A 15,580-nucleotide genomic window follows, 5' to 3' on the forward strand; every position below is an offset into this window, starting at 1 on the left:
ATTTCTCAATCCAAGAGAATAAAACGCAACAGTCTAGTTCCGGAAGTAAATATCCCATTCCTTTATTTCACTAGGGGAATTGATTATTAACAATTACTTACAAACCTTTAAAGACAAACCTACCTTGAGTTCTGAGGTTGTAAATCTATGGTATTTGCTCCTGTTGAAGCCATAATTTTAAACAAATCGTGTTTATTAGCGGAATTCCTGGTGAAGTACTACACAGAATCGCAGCAAAGGGAACCAAAAAAGCTCAGTACAGCCACGCACTACCAGAACGCACTGCGAATGGCACAATCAAGTCGGTCTTCCTACACTCTCAAACTACTAATATAATTGCATATACAGTGCATCCGGAAAGTATTCACAGCGCTTCACTTTTTCCACATTTTGTTATGTTACAGCCTTATTCCAAAATTGATTAAATTTATTATTTTCCTCAAAATTCTGCAAACAATACCCCACAATGACAACATGAAAGAAGTTTGTTTGAAATCTTTGCAAATTTATTAAAAATAAAAAATAAAAAGATCACATGTACATAAGTATTCACAGCCTTTGCCATGACACTCAATATTGAGCTCAGGTGCATCTTGTTTCCACTGATCATCCTTGAGATGTTTCTACAACTTGATTGGAGTACACCTGTGGTACATTCAGTTGACTGGACATGATTTGGAAAGGCACACACCTGTCTATATAAGGTCCCGCAGTTAACAGTGCATGTCAGAGCACAAACCAACCCATGAAGTCCAAGGAATTGTCTGTAGACCTCCGAGACAGGATTGTATCGAGGCACAGATCTGGCGAAGGGTACTGAAAATTTCTGCAGCATTAAATGTCCCAATGAGCACAGTGGCCTCCATCGTCCATAAATGGAAGAAGTTTGGAGCCACCAGGACTCTTCCTAGAGCTAGCCGCCCGGCCAAACTGAGTGATCGGGGAGAAGGGCCTTTGTCAGGGAGGTGAACAAGAACCCAATGGTAACTCTGACAGAGCTCCAGCATTTCTCTGTGGAGAGAGGAGAACCTTCCAGAAGAACAACCATCTCTGCAGCACTCCACCAATCAGGCCTGTATGGTAGAGTGGCCAGATGGAAGCCACTCGTTAGTAAAAGGCACAAGACAGCCCACCTGGAGTTTGCCAAAATGCACCTGAAGGACTCTCAGACCATGAGATACAAAATTCTCTGGTCTGATGAAACAAAGATTGACCTGAATGGCAAGCGTCATGTCTGGAGGAAACCAGGCACCGCTCATCACCTGGCCAATACCATCCCTACAGTGAAGCATGGTGGTGGCAGCATCATGCTGTGGTGGTGTTTTTCAGCGGCAGGAACTGGGAGACTAGTCAGGATCGAGGGAACGATGAATGCAGCAATGTACAGAGACATCCTTGATGAAAACATGCTCCAGAGCGCTCTGGACCTAAGACTGGAGTGAAGGTTAGTCTTCCAACAGGACAACGACCCTAAGTACACAGCCAAGATAACAAAGAAGTGGCTACGGGACAACTCTGTGAATGCTCTTGAGTGGCCCAGCCAGAGCCCAGACTTAAACACGATTGAACATCTCTGGAGAGATCTGAAAATGGCTGTTCACCGACGCTCCCCATCCAACCTGATGGAGCTGAGAGGTCCTGCAAAGAAGAATGGGAGAAACTGCCCAAAAATAGGTGTGCCAAGCTTGTAGCATCATACACAAAAAGACTTGAGGCTGTAATTTGAGCCAAAGGTGCTTCAACAAAGTATTGAGCAAAGGCTGTGAATACTTATGTACATGTGAATTTTTCATTTTTTATTTTTAATAAATTTGAAAAGATTTCAAACAAACTTCTTTCATGTTGTCATTATCGGGTATTGTTTGTAGAATTTTGAGGAAAATAATAAATGTAATCCATTTTGGAATAAGGCTGTAACATAACAAAAATTTGGAAAAAGTGAAGCGCTGTGAATACTTTATGGATGCACTGTAACTATAATTACAATTAACAACTTAAAATCAATAGATTTATATATTCCCATAATTTTATTTTGATTACGCCATTTGAAATGCTTCATTAGACTGTAATTATTTATGAACCAGATTGCACACCACAGGCAATCTGGTTCATAAATAATTAAAAGCAAGCCTGGAGGTCAGAATATATATTGGCATACTGGTCACTACTACAAGTTGCTTGGACTCCACGGGTTTGTCATTTGTTGATGAATGGAAAGGTGGCGTAATCATTAAATCTCCTGGAGTGAAGCTTGAGTTCCGGTAGTTAGTGGTAAAGCAAAGAACTAACATCAGAAAGTCACAAGTTCGATTTCCATAGAACACACAATCTGATAAACCTTGAATGACCTGGAAGTCGCTTTTAATAAAAGCATCTGCCAAAATGTTTAACAAATCTGGCATGTTGACACCATTTGGCTATACAAGGACCAGAGACTGAAGAACACATTAGTCTGAGACCGGAGATTCAAAATATCCCTGATGACTCCAAACGGTTACTGTGGAAAAGGCAAGAAACAGATCCAGGCTTTATCATCAATGGTGCAGTGGAAGACGGGAGGGGTAAACAAGTCATTTTAATGGACAGATCAAGCTTGAGCAGTAGAGGATAGAGTCAGAAACTGAGAGAGCAAGAGTGAGTGTTTAACTGAACGAGTGTGGTTGATACATTACAACCGAGACAGAGACAGCTCACTCAACTCTGTGTGTAGCTCCTTCTTACCAGATGAGATCGGAGCAAAGAGGCACACTTAAACGCACACATTTAAATGCCAATTAATGCAACCTCGGTTGTAGTAGCAGTGGTCAAAAACAGCATGACCTACTGAAGAGTGCCTTTGATAAACCAATGTCAAATGATGCCCACCTACTTGGCGCAATCGGTAGGATTGCAGGAAGACAAACTTTGCGAAGTGCTCACAGAAACTCCTCGCTGCGAGAAGAGAGTTTTCTTATTTTCTTTGATTACTTCACTTTCCAGCAGAAGGGAAATTTCATAGTGCCGTAAGGGAGAACTGTGCAGTTCAGGCTATTAAATGGTGTTTTAAATAATACAGAAGCTTTCTTTACATTAGGACACTCCAGAGGAGAGAACAATGTTCTTTTACTCAAGGACAATCAAATCACCAGGAGCTGTTTAATGTTGTATACAGAATTTATTCTTAAGTTTAAGTGTCAGCAAAGAGAACACAGTGGTAATCGAAAGTGTGTACTTCAGGCATCCTTACACAACCATTAGAGAAAAAAAGTGTTTTGGTGCCAGAAATGCATGTTTGTTCAGGTAAGAGCATGTTAGGTGTGAGACGAAAGTTGAGGAAACTGGGATAAAGCCAGAGACAGCTCTAATAACCAGAGCAGAGGATTCACTTCAAAAACCAGAATAACTGACCTTGACCCATTAGTTTAGAGGAAAGTGTCCTAAATACACAGCGCTGGCCATAAACCAACAACACAAGAGGGAGAGAGAGATCAAGACTATTCTTGGTTTTTCCACAGTGAAAAGGCTAAAATCAGCAAAGACCAAGAAACGTGATGCAGATACAAAACATGGGGGTGTAAATAAGTAACTTATTTGGAGCTTTAGCTCCTTATTTTATAACAGAAATTACGGTTTCTGTTATAAATGTAGGGACCGGAAACCATGAGGAAAGTACAAGGGAATGGAGTCGAGGCAACATGCAAGATGGAATTGCCACTGCACTGGCCACTTAATCCTACTGATCTCGAACCAGGAACCACCAAGTCAGCAGCCAGATGGCCAGCATAATGTAATATTCAGCTGGGTAGTTGTTTGTAGCGCCTGATCAGAAGTGTCTGTTAATACTTCCTGTTGTAGCTGATCACGTACATACAGTCAGTAAAAACAGTATCACCACAACCACATAACATGGAATGCAATGTTTTAATATAATTACGAGAAGTATTTGCGCTGAACATGTTAGCATAGTAGGAGAGTTTATTGGCTTGCTAACTGTAGGGAATTCGAGATGCAATGTTAGCTTAGCAGGCTTATTGGTTAGCATGCTAACTGAAAACTCAAAGGGTGTTTCTTAATGCTACGGGTTGAACGGGTCCACAAGAACGCACACTGAGAAACAGTCAAAGAGAAGTGTTGCTTACACAACATAATTTGATGTATTTTCATGATTAAGGCCACCTTCACTGTAATACGTTTTGTTTAAAAATTCAAACATTTTAAATATAGAACATTAATAGCATTCACTGAATCAACATGAGCAAATACAGGTATATTTATTGACAAAAACTGTATGAACAGTGCAATTGTATCATCAGCGGATGAACTGATGACAACCAGAAGACATGAGATATTTCATATGCCATTACCGGAACCTTGGCCTTAGGACAGACCTCACTGAAATGACCAGCCGTTTGAACTGCAAAGCACCTCACAGATCTTGGCAAGTAACACCTTGTACTAATGATGGACTACACTCTTAAAATGGAATACATAAAATATCAATAAATTGCCAACAAAAGCTTTCATCAGCCAACTAACAAAGGACAATTGCATCTATGTGAACTTCAAAGACATTAGTCATTAATCTAACAGTTCATACAAAATCTTTGTTTAATCACTGACCCTTAACACTTACTTAGTTTAATCATTTTAAACCATGGCTTGCAATGCACATAAATAAGTAATATTGGCATTATATTCATGCTGTTAGCCAGAGGGGAACTGGCCCCCACAGTCTGGTTTCTCCCAAGGTTATTTTTCTGCATTAACCAACATCTTATGGTGTTCCTTGCCACAGTCACATTTGGCTTGCTCACTGGGTTTCTAAATACAATTATTATTTAATTACTTTTTATACACAATATACAATCATATATAATCAAACTACACAATGATGACTCTTAAGACATCATAGACATTACGGATTCATTTTCTGTTAATGCATGATTTTCTGTAAAGCTGCTTTGAAACTTTTATCCAAAGCAACTTACAGAGCCCTTCTTACAGGGACAATCCCCCCGGAGCAACCTGGAGTTAAGTGGCACAATGTCAAGGACACAATGGTGTTGGCTGTGGGGATTGAACCAACAACCTTCTGATTACCAGTTTACCAGTACTGTGGTTTAGACCACCACCACCACTCCATGGAGGTAAGAGGAACAGGGTATGCTAGCTAAGCTAACATTGCATAACACATTCCCTACAGTTAGTGAGTGAATAAAATGCCTTCTAAAGAAATGTATTCAGTGCAAGTAATTCATGTAATTATATCAAAGCTTTGAATTGCATTCTATGTTGAACAATAATACTGGATTAACTAACCAGAAAAAGTGTACAAAACAGCAACAGACTGGCTGAAGTTTACTCTTTTGCCTGCAAACCTTATTGGTGCGTTTCAATACATGCACACGATGACTGCTTTGTGATACTCTTTTAGCACAGTCAATGGCAGGCATATGCGGCAATGATGCACTAAGATGCGGATTGTCCACGTGTCTGGCAAAACTAGACTGCACATGCACAAATCACACATACTGCGATGATAATGAAATTTGCTCTCCGGAAAGTGGAATACTAAAGTATACTTTGGCCTTCAGGTTTACAGAACATGTTTACATTTGGCCCATCTGCATGACACAGTAAAAATGTAGCGTAACTGGGACAAAGCCAAGACTGTCAGGGATGGTATTCACACTACTGGCAGCTGTGTGGTGTTGCGCACCACACTGAAGGATGTGTATATGTATGTGTGTGTGTGTGTGTCTGAAACATTAATGGCTGAGACGAGAAGGCTCATCACTCTGGCATTAGGGAAGAGGCCAGAGGTAATTATAGCCCTATCTCTGGTCCCGGATCAGTATGTCCCACTCCAGATAAACGAGGCTGGCTCTGAGCCAGTGCTGATGGATGGAGGAGCGTTTTCTTCTCTGATATTTCAGTGCCATTCCAAAGAAAGCACTCGATCTACAAGACAAAGGTCGTGTGTTCACAATTTCTTTTTAGTATGCGGGAGCATTGTTTGCACACGATTCCTTCTGCTTCTAGGCAGAAAATCTAAAGAGCAACCAAATAGTATTTAGACCAGAGCATCTGTGTAAATGTATACTGTAGGAGCTCCAGTTTCAAAACAAGTTGAAGGGATAGTTAACACAAAGATGAAATTTAAAAAACATGAGGTTGAATAAATGATGATTTTTCATTTTGACTTACCCTTTAACTTGCAGTGTATTGAAGCTGGAACATTCCTTAAACGATTTGAATGTTTTGACCATCTGACTGTAGACTAATAATGTGAAGCCTTTTCACAGCTCCTCAAACCTTTATCTACTGATAAATTCACCACCTTCTGAAAATGAATCCGTTATCTTTCGTATTTCTAAGCGGCAATGTTTTGTATAAATGATGAATGGTCTCCATTGATTGACAGGGCCTTTGTGTGAGAGAGTCCCTTGTGTAAACTCCATCATATTGAGAGCAGCTTCTGGTGTGGGACTCTTTGGAGATTTCTGCCAGTCCTCTTTCTATCTCGCTCCTGTGAAACAGCTTACTGCTAAACTAAAATCGCATTAGGAGGAGGCCTGTCACTCATACGTCGCCTTGAAGGGAAAGGTATAGTAGTGTGGTATGAATTCCCAAGCAGCTGCTCAGCAAATAGTGTGACTTGAAAACTGTAAAGCCTAATTTTTACATTTGAAGTAGATCAACTTTTTTCTACGGAAATAACTGAAGCACCCTAGGCGAACAAAGCCTGCATTTATTCTACATATGGTGTAGATTTAAAGTTAGTCTGTTGAGGGTGGTGTCACAGAAGGTTGCCAATCTGGCAAATGACACATCCGTCAGTAAAGCTGTTTCTATGAACAAAAGTCTAATTTTGAACACCCTTTGAGAGCCGGGTTTGAAGTTATCCATTTGTAACATTAATTGTAATGTAGCCAAATACAATCTCCTTAGCTGGCATGTGCGATTGTAATAAAGTATGTCACGTTCAAAACACATCCACGATTAGTTTTAAACAGTCATTAACGTTCTTCGTCAAGACGAGTTCTCATATGCCAAGAATTTAAGGGATGAACGCAAACAGCAGAAATATCAACAAACGAAAACCTTAGCAGAACAAAAACGTCAGTGCATTACGTCATAATTTTAGGCAAACTAAAAGTCTGTTTGCCCAGTAAGTACAAATTAGCCTTTAGTTGGACTGTCTTTTTGCTGCCTTTTATTGACAGAGGGGGGACAAAGAGAAACGGCAAAGTTCAGAATGCAATCAGGAGACCTACCAGAGCCACATTTGTGCCAAAGAAGCCAACAAGACACCACAAAGACCAAAGAAGCAACACCAAGAAACACTTAACAGAGAAAAGAAACCCAATAAAGAGATCACCCAAAAATAATATAAATAATAATCAATAATTCTGGCATTATTTACTTTGTTCCAAACCTGTATGACTTTTTATCTTCTGTGGAATACAAAAGTAGATGTTAAGCAAAATGCTAGCATCAGTGACCGTTCACATTCACTGTGACAAGTGAGGCTTATATCTGACATAACAAATCTTTCCATGTTCCACAGAACATTGAAAGGTGTTATACAGGTTTGGACTGACATTGAGGGAGTAAATGATGACAGAATTTTCATTTTTGAGTTAAGTATCCCTTAATTCGCAACACAAACCAATATAAACCTGGGACAACCAACCTTCATTACCAAGCAAGCAGGCGTTTTACAACCTTGAGACCGTGCTACACCCCTCAGCCTCTCTGCCAATGAAAGACATAGCACCTCTCACCAACTCCAACTTATGATGAGAATACAGACTACGATTGGGAATCCCTGTCCATACAACATTCAGCTTCTCTAGCCTGCAAAAGAGAAACAGACATGTTATTTTCACTTTCTATAATACATAACTGCACTAAGGATGAGTGAATTAAAGATTGCATAGTGGTCCCCAACAGTGCCTCTCTACAAAATCAACCAATATTGGTTTATTAAAGACAAAATATCTAGGAGTCAGGGTTGCTGATGGCCAATACGATGCAGATATATACACAATACAATTTAATTACAGCTAATTTACACTTATTTTACACAATGTTTACTTAAAATTCACCAAAAGAAAATTATACTTTTCAAAAAGATTCACTTTACACTGGCAAAGCTTTTGGCTACATTTTAGAACTGACATAAGGGGGAAATGCTGTTAATTGGGCCAACAGCAATCATCTTTAAATGTAAAAAAAAAAAATCAACAGGTATATCAGGGCTGTGCTGATAAGATCATATATTAATACCTCACACTTGTTTTCCTCACAATATAGTATCTTTTATTTTTAGCGTAGAAAATAAATCTGAAAGTGGCAGTTCTCAGTGTGGAATGAGAAGCTTCTTTGAGACACTGTACTGGACAATCCTCAAAAGTGCATTTGATGCCGTTTCAATTGCAATCCTGTTATTATAATGCATTGCGATCATTACCATTATATCATGAAGTAGTTAATGATACCAAGTCACCAAACAGCTTCAGATCATTATCTTCTGATAAAATATGGCCATTGCAGACAAAAAGCTGCTAAAGCAAGGCATTTTTGGCTGAAATATATGCACACAAGCTGTCATGGAATCAGTGCCTGATGAATGCTAATATTTAGTGCATCACTAGTCACAGGGCCAAAGAAGCTCACAGCCTGGTACCAGAAGATGGAAAAAACAAGAGAAAAATGATTGATAAAGATGGTAAATAATGGTCTGCACTTATATAGCACTTCTTTAACCGTAGCGGTTTTCAAAGTGCTTTACACTGTGACTCATTCACCCATTCACACTCACACTCACACACCAATGACGGCAGAGCTGCCATGCAAGGTGTTAGCCTGCCATTGGGAGCAACTTGGCATTCAGTGTCTTGCCCAAGGACACTTCGGCAGTTGGAGTCATGTGGACCTGGAATCGAACCGCCGACCCTGTGATTAGTGGCCAACCCATTCTACCAACTGAGTCACAGCTGCCCCATAACTAGGAAAAAGGAATTACAGAAAAAAGGAACAATTCTAAACACTTCACCAGGTACAATGTACGGTTTCCTTGATGACCCCATACTTTTTATTTCTCCATCCATAAACGAAGCGATAAAATCGACAGCAGCACTGTAGAGAGTACTTCTCATTAGCTGTACTTCATTTAGCTCTTAATTAAGGCCTGTCTGAAGAAGATGGAGGCAGGCGGCTCGCTAATTTGTAAGAGTGATGAGTCACGTTGCATTGAGAAAACCAGAAGAGGAGATGAGGGAAGAAGTGAAGCTGAAGTGAACATTCTGCGCTTACAAAGATGAAAAGAAAAGATGTCTGCTAAGGAACAGCACCTCAAAACTATGGTACTTGCTAAAGGGAAAACTACAACAAGGTCATCATTTCCACTCGAATAGGTTCAATTACTGTAGTGATATGGATTATTCAATGGCAGATGGAGACAGTAAAGAAAATAAAAGTCTCATTAAAAGCTGAAATTATTGAAAACATAAATGTTGGCATAAGCAGTTTGGAATGTTTTAGTATTATTTCTTGAACAATATAGTTTTAAAATACAATACAAATTTTAAAAATGTGTGCACTGAAACAAAATCAGGTGTTGAACCAATTTGCACATAGACACCATTTCTTGTCATGTGAAATATATTTAAAATAAAATAAAACATAAATCCTTTAGACCCTCATGACTGTGTAGGATATTTTTATTTATTTATAAAAAGGCACATTTTGTTCAGGTCAAATGGAGTAACCCTAAGGAAATGTATTGATATGTATGTCTCATGAAATTAATGATATTTGTAAATAAATATTTTTTTACCTTGAAAAATATGATCAAAAATATATTTTACATTTTACTTGATGGTTACCACTTGACATTTTTTAAAGTCATTGAATCTTTGAATCATTAATTTTTTATATTACCCATGTGTATGTGATTTATATTAATACAATTAATTATAACAATTGAGAAGTACACATAGTGCAGGCTGAAATTAAACAGATGCATTAAACAACAGTTACTGCCCTTAAAATTCACCAAATATTTTGCTTTATCCTTTGTCTAGGCTGTTGGTAGAATTTGGAACTTACATAAAGGAGATTGTTAAAGGAATAGTTCATCATTTACTCACCCTTATGCCATCCCAGATGTGTATGACTTTCTTCCATTTGCTGAACTCAGATTAAGATTTCTAGAAGAATTTCTCAGCTATTTTGGTCAATACAGTGCAAGTGAATAGGTGCAAAAATTTTGAATCTTCAAAAATCACACAAGTCAGCATAAAAGTAATCCATATGACTCTAGTGGTTAAATCAATGTCTTCAGAAGCAATATGATAGGTGTGGGTGAGAAAGATCAATATTTTAATCAGTTTTTACTATAAATTCTCCTCCCTGCACAAACTCCACTTTAACTTTCACTTTCTTCTTGTGTTTTTGTTGATTCACATTATTCATGCTTATCGCCCCCCACTGGGAAGGGAGAAGATTTCTTGCAAAAAAGGACTTCAATATTTAGCTGTTTGTCACCCACACCTACAGCATCACTTCTGAATATAAGGATTTAAACAGAGTATGGATTACTTTTATGATGCCTTCTAGTGCTTTCTGGAGCATCAAAATTTTTACTCCCATTCACTTGCATTTTATGGACCTACAGAGCTGAAATATTCTTCTAAAAATCATAATTTGTATTCTGCAAAAGAAAGAAAGTCATATACATTTGGGATGGCATGAGGATGAGAAAATGATGAGAGAATTTGTGGGTGAACTAACCCTTTAATCGGCCAATCAGGCACAGTTATCGGACAATGCAGATAATCTCAAAATTACCAGTATCCAATATAGTGTCTATCACACTAGTTTCAACATGAAAAAATAGCAAAGCTGTTCTTTCCAGATCTACTAATTCTTCTGTCTGTCTATTAAGGTTTGAGGCTCACCAACGGCTGTTTACTGATCTGAAAGCTTCTAGATGTGGTGCTGAAAATCTTTCTGATTAGCTTTGAGAAATGAAGCCCACAAGCAAAACTCAAATGCTATTCCAAATATCTCAAAGAGGATTTATAGATTTGGCAAAATGTTCAGCGATACTCAACTTCAGAGGCTGGGTGAATTTCTCCTGGATGAGAAAACTGGAGCAGCCAATGAAATATTAAGGACAGCCTTAGCAACACTGTGAAATTTTAGTGATACTGAAACCCACATTTCAGGGCTCATAATTGTATAGAACTAATAAACAGCACCAAACAAACACAGGCATGTGGTCAAGACCACAAAATATACCTATCAGAAAAATATTTTGGAAATAATTTGGAAAATACTTGCCATTTTGGCAAAGTCAAACACGTATCAGGAAAGCTGCTTTACTCATTTCTTGTGTCCATTTTATTTTGTATTTTTTTGCAAAGTCGGACTAACTGACCTACAGTAGATAATGCGATTGTCGTGTACATGTTAATCGAATCACAATTGGCATCAGCGCATTTGTGCAAGTTCCGAAAGACAGAAGTGACGTACACCATGTGTTTAACCTGCCGTATTTTACACAATAGCTTTAAATATTTGATTACTTATTGTGTCATGTATACTTGGACAGACAGATGAAGACTGTAGCTTGACTACGCTAAACCCACTATTGCTCGATTATAACTGCGCATGCACTGTAAATGTACTGACTGTTAGCGTCATCAACAGCAACAGTCAGTGATGTCTTCAAACAAAACACAGGCAAATGCCTTTCCTGTCAATGTACTGTGAGAACCGGTGAAGAGGAAATGGAAGGACCAAACCTTAAGGGGGTGCACAGGGAGTAAAAGGGCTCTGACAGTGATGCTTGCACAGTTAGCTGCTATTTGGCAGGCATCCATTTGAGTCCACTGCAACACTAACATGCCATCCCAGGGCACAAACGGCAAAGGCTTGACACAGCACACAGACTCGGTTGCGCACGCGTGAGAACATATAAGCAGCAGGAGTACCAGACAGCCTGCCAAATGCCTGGAATCACAGGAGTTATTAATCATGCGGCAGTAATTGCAGTGGGCAGGGTGAGGAAGTGAATTCAGAAATGTAATGGCCCCTCAGACTTACACACAAGCACACTAGAAAAGCTGGAAAGATCAGAGATGATGAAGAACATTTTTCTTCAAGGATTTTGATAGCCGAGGTTCAGCGTGAGACTGGGAAGTCCATTAAAAACTTGTGCTCCAAGTTGCATAAGTATTTACACGTAGCAGACAGCAAATCAGATAGGAACTGGTGATTTCCACCGAACATTTTTGTGTGCAGTAATTGGACTTATTTAGAATGGTCTATGTGTGTCAAGGCTAAGACATTTTTGTTTGAAAATGCATCGATTTAGATACATTTATGCCTCTCATTTTTCCACTGGAACAGTATTTTTTTTTCCACTGAAAACGTAGACATTCGAAAGCACTCTTCATTACTGCATTCTTCGGAAACGATGACGTAAAAAAACTGGGATCAGTGTAAAGGTAGTCAATAAAGTTAGAGCAGATGCCATATGAATTTATTTGCGAATCAAAATGAGGCTAAGGCTGAGAGATAAATCAATAGTATGTTTTTATAGTTTAGGTTGAATAGGTCAAACTATCTAAATGTCCAAAAACAGATCTAATTAGGCCTGCAGAACTCGAATAAACAACCAACATTACAATTGCCTTAATCGTGCAGCCATACACCACCTATCATCATTGGTCGATAATCATCACAACCAATCGTTCCAGGAATTTTATGTCCAATGGAATTTTCCTTGTTTCGTCAGCTGAACAATCAACATCAAGGTACTTAACAGGCCATCCAATTGAATCAACTGTATGTTTTCTTATTTTCAATCGCCAAAAAATAATGGCATCCACGCCATCTAAGGTCAATAGTTGCAATTAACGATTGTGTTAGTCAAACTGTTCGTTCCATACCACAATCAAAGTGGGTTCAGATTTTGCCCAATTTAGATCCCCTTTGAGCCCCCATGGCCAGGACCTGTTTGACAGCTTAACGATTACGAGGCACTCTGCCCCCCAGATTGATGGCGAAATGATAAACCACACATCTTAGTTCTAGCTCTGACCACAATACTGATTATTAAACAACGGATGTTTAAAGTCTAAACGGAGATGCAGGTTATTCAGGTCTGCAATGCAAAATGTACACCACATATACTAGAATTGTACCCAGACCACAAAACAACAGTTCCTTCAGAAATGCTTTTAAACCGATACAAGTAACCCTGCCAAAGATGGATCTGTAGGGAGAATGGGTCTTTCGGCTGCACTGGGACTCCTGGTGTTTTCCATGGGCCATCTTGCGAGTCTTTTATAATTAATAAGGCTGACTGATGCCTCAGATTTCAGATGAATAGCAGCTTCAAACAATTGACGGCCTTCTCTCCTGCTTTCATCACAGATGCTAACAGATGGCGGCATTCACTCATTCTTAAGCACGTATAACTCTGGCAGAGAAACAGCCGAGACCAGTCTCTCTTTGCATAAATTGTTGCACCGTTCACAAGTAATTTTTACCTTTGTTTTTGTTTTATGCACACATTACATCTCATATTTAATCTCAAGCATGTTCTTCACTGACACTTGTGTCTGATACCAAATACAATATCTCTTGATAAAACTTAATTAGTAGCAAAATTGTTGGTTATGACTATCAGAGGTTTTAAAATGTAATAATATTTTTTTAAGAAGGAGTAACATATTTTAAGATTGAAAGTCTGGGTAAAACAAAATCTATTCATATAGCACATTTGAAAAGTAGCTTAAATAAATTATATTAAAACAGTAAATATTCCTTTTTAAAAAAAAAATATAAAAATCAACCCCTAAAATGTAAACGTGCCTATAGTTGAATAAACACGCAAATATTTGTTGTGTAATAATGTTTTTGGTCAAATCCTGACATAAGAGGCCATTTTATCGTACATACTACATTGAAAGGCAAATACCCCATAATCCTATTCTGACAAGTTTTAGGCAAAGTTTTTAGATTGTGTTTATTTAACATTCAATAAATCCAACACAACATTTCTCTTATCTTAATCCCCCAACATAAGAAAACGTCTACTGTTGGATTAAGTAAACTGCTGACTGGGTTGTCCTGAACGAGCTGGAGAGAAGAGGCTCTCTGAGCCTTTTTGAAAAAAAAAACAATCCCACTTCGGAATGTTGACGCATTCGGCATAGCTCAAATATTGACTTCCATCAGTCCAAATTCACTTATGGATTGCAGTAAGAGGACCCAGAAAACTTTGATTTGATTATTGGGAGCATGTGCTTTAACCACTGATCATGCATAGTACACATACACACACACATACAACACATCAAAATCAAGGTAACTGAAGGTCATAGAGAGATCAATGAAAAACATCAGAAGACATACTTCATTGTCCATCAAGAAGAAAAGTCTGAAAATGAATGGGTGATAAGCATTGCTTTAATGCACCGGCTTACAGAGCACACTTACTATGCCTTAAAGGGATAGCTATCCATAGTAAAAACTCTGATATCAATTATCCTCCTTTATGTTGTTCCAAACCTGTTTTATTTTCTTACTTCCATTGAACACAAAAGAAGATGTTAGGCATAACTGAAAGTCTTTACTTTTTATTGCATCTTCTTGGCATAAAATCTCTTTTTATGTTCCACAGCTGCGAAAACGTCATACAGGTTTTAAAACAACAAGAGGGTGAGCAAATGACAACATTTTCATTTTTGGGTATACTGCCCTTTTCAAACGCTGCCTACAAAATTGAAGGGAATGTACAATTCAGTTGCATATGGCTGATGGCATGATGGTAAAGGTGAACACAAACCTCTTGCCTCATCCTCCCTCTCATTCTCCTGCTGTTCCTCTTCTTTCACTAGGCTCTGGGGTCTGTAGGGTGGGGGTGGACGCATGGACGGAGGGCCGCTGGCCTTTCTCTGCTTGAGACAGAAAAAGCAAAGGGACTTCAGAGATGTGAGAGATACCCTATTAGTTTTGTTTGTTTGTTTTACAAAATGTCTATTTTCAATGCTATGCATTTTCCCAACAGGCTTCTTAAAGGGAAAGTTCGTTCAAATATGTTAATTCTGTCATTATTTACTCACCCCTAACCAATATATGACTTTCTTTCTTCCATAGAACACAAAAGGAGATGTTAGGTTGCTTTCAGTGCATTTTAAAGTTAACACTTCAGAGCTGTGGGTTCGTTCATGCATAAGTATGAGCAAAAGTAAAAGTGATGCTTGCTTTAGCAAACATCGCTAATGGTGACTTATCTCAAATTTACCAGACAAAAACAGAAGCAAGAGAAAGTTAAATAACATGCTAAATATAAAATTTTTCAACATTTATTGAATGATGGCAGAGTCTAATCAAGTGAAACCATCTCTCGAGCTGCAGCTCATGTTAGCATTTCTGATGGATCTATTAGCATTAATTAGCTATAAGTGGCACTTACAGAGGAGCGCAATAACAGAGTTTCACTGCTCCCTAGAGCACTTATTGCTGATTAATAGCTAATGGACAACAAAAAGAACGATTTGGGCCGCTTATGTAACAC

The 15,580-nt window shown here is 38.5% G+C and overlaps 1 pseudogene; it reads right to left on the bottom strand.

The window, feature by feature from the left end:
• LOC127639500 (inaD-like protein) overlaps nucleotides 1–15,580 on the bottom strand; it is a 132,166-nt pseudogene that overhangs the window by 58,154 nt on the left and 58,432 nt on the right.

The sequence above is a fragment of the Xyrauchen texanus genome, chromosome 48 (genome assembly GCF_025860055.1).
Source record: "Xyrauchen texanus isolate HMW12.3.18 chromosome 48, RBS_HiC_50CHRs, whole genome shotgun sequence".
Classification (NCBI taxonomy): Eukaryota; Metazoa; Chordata; class Actinopteri; order Cypriniformes; family Catostomidae; genus Xyrauchen; species Xyrauchen texanus.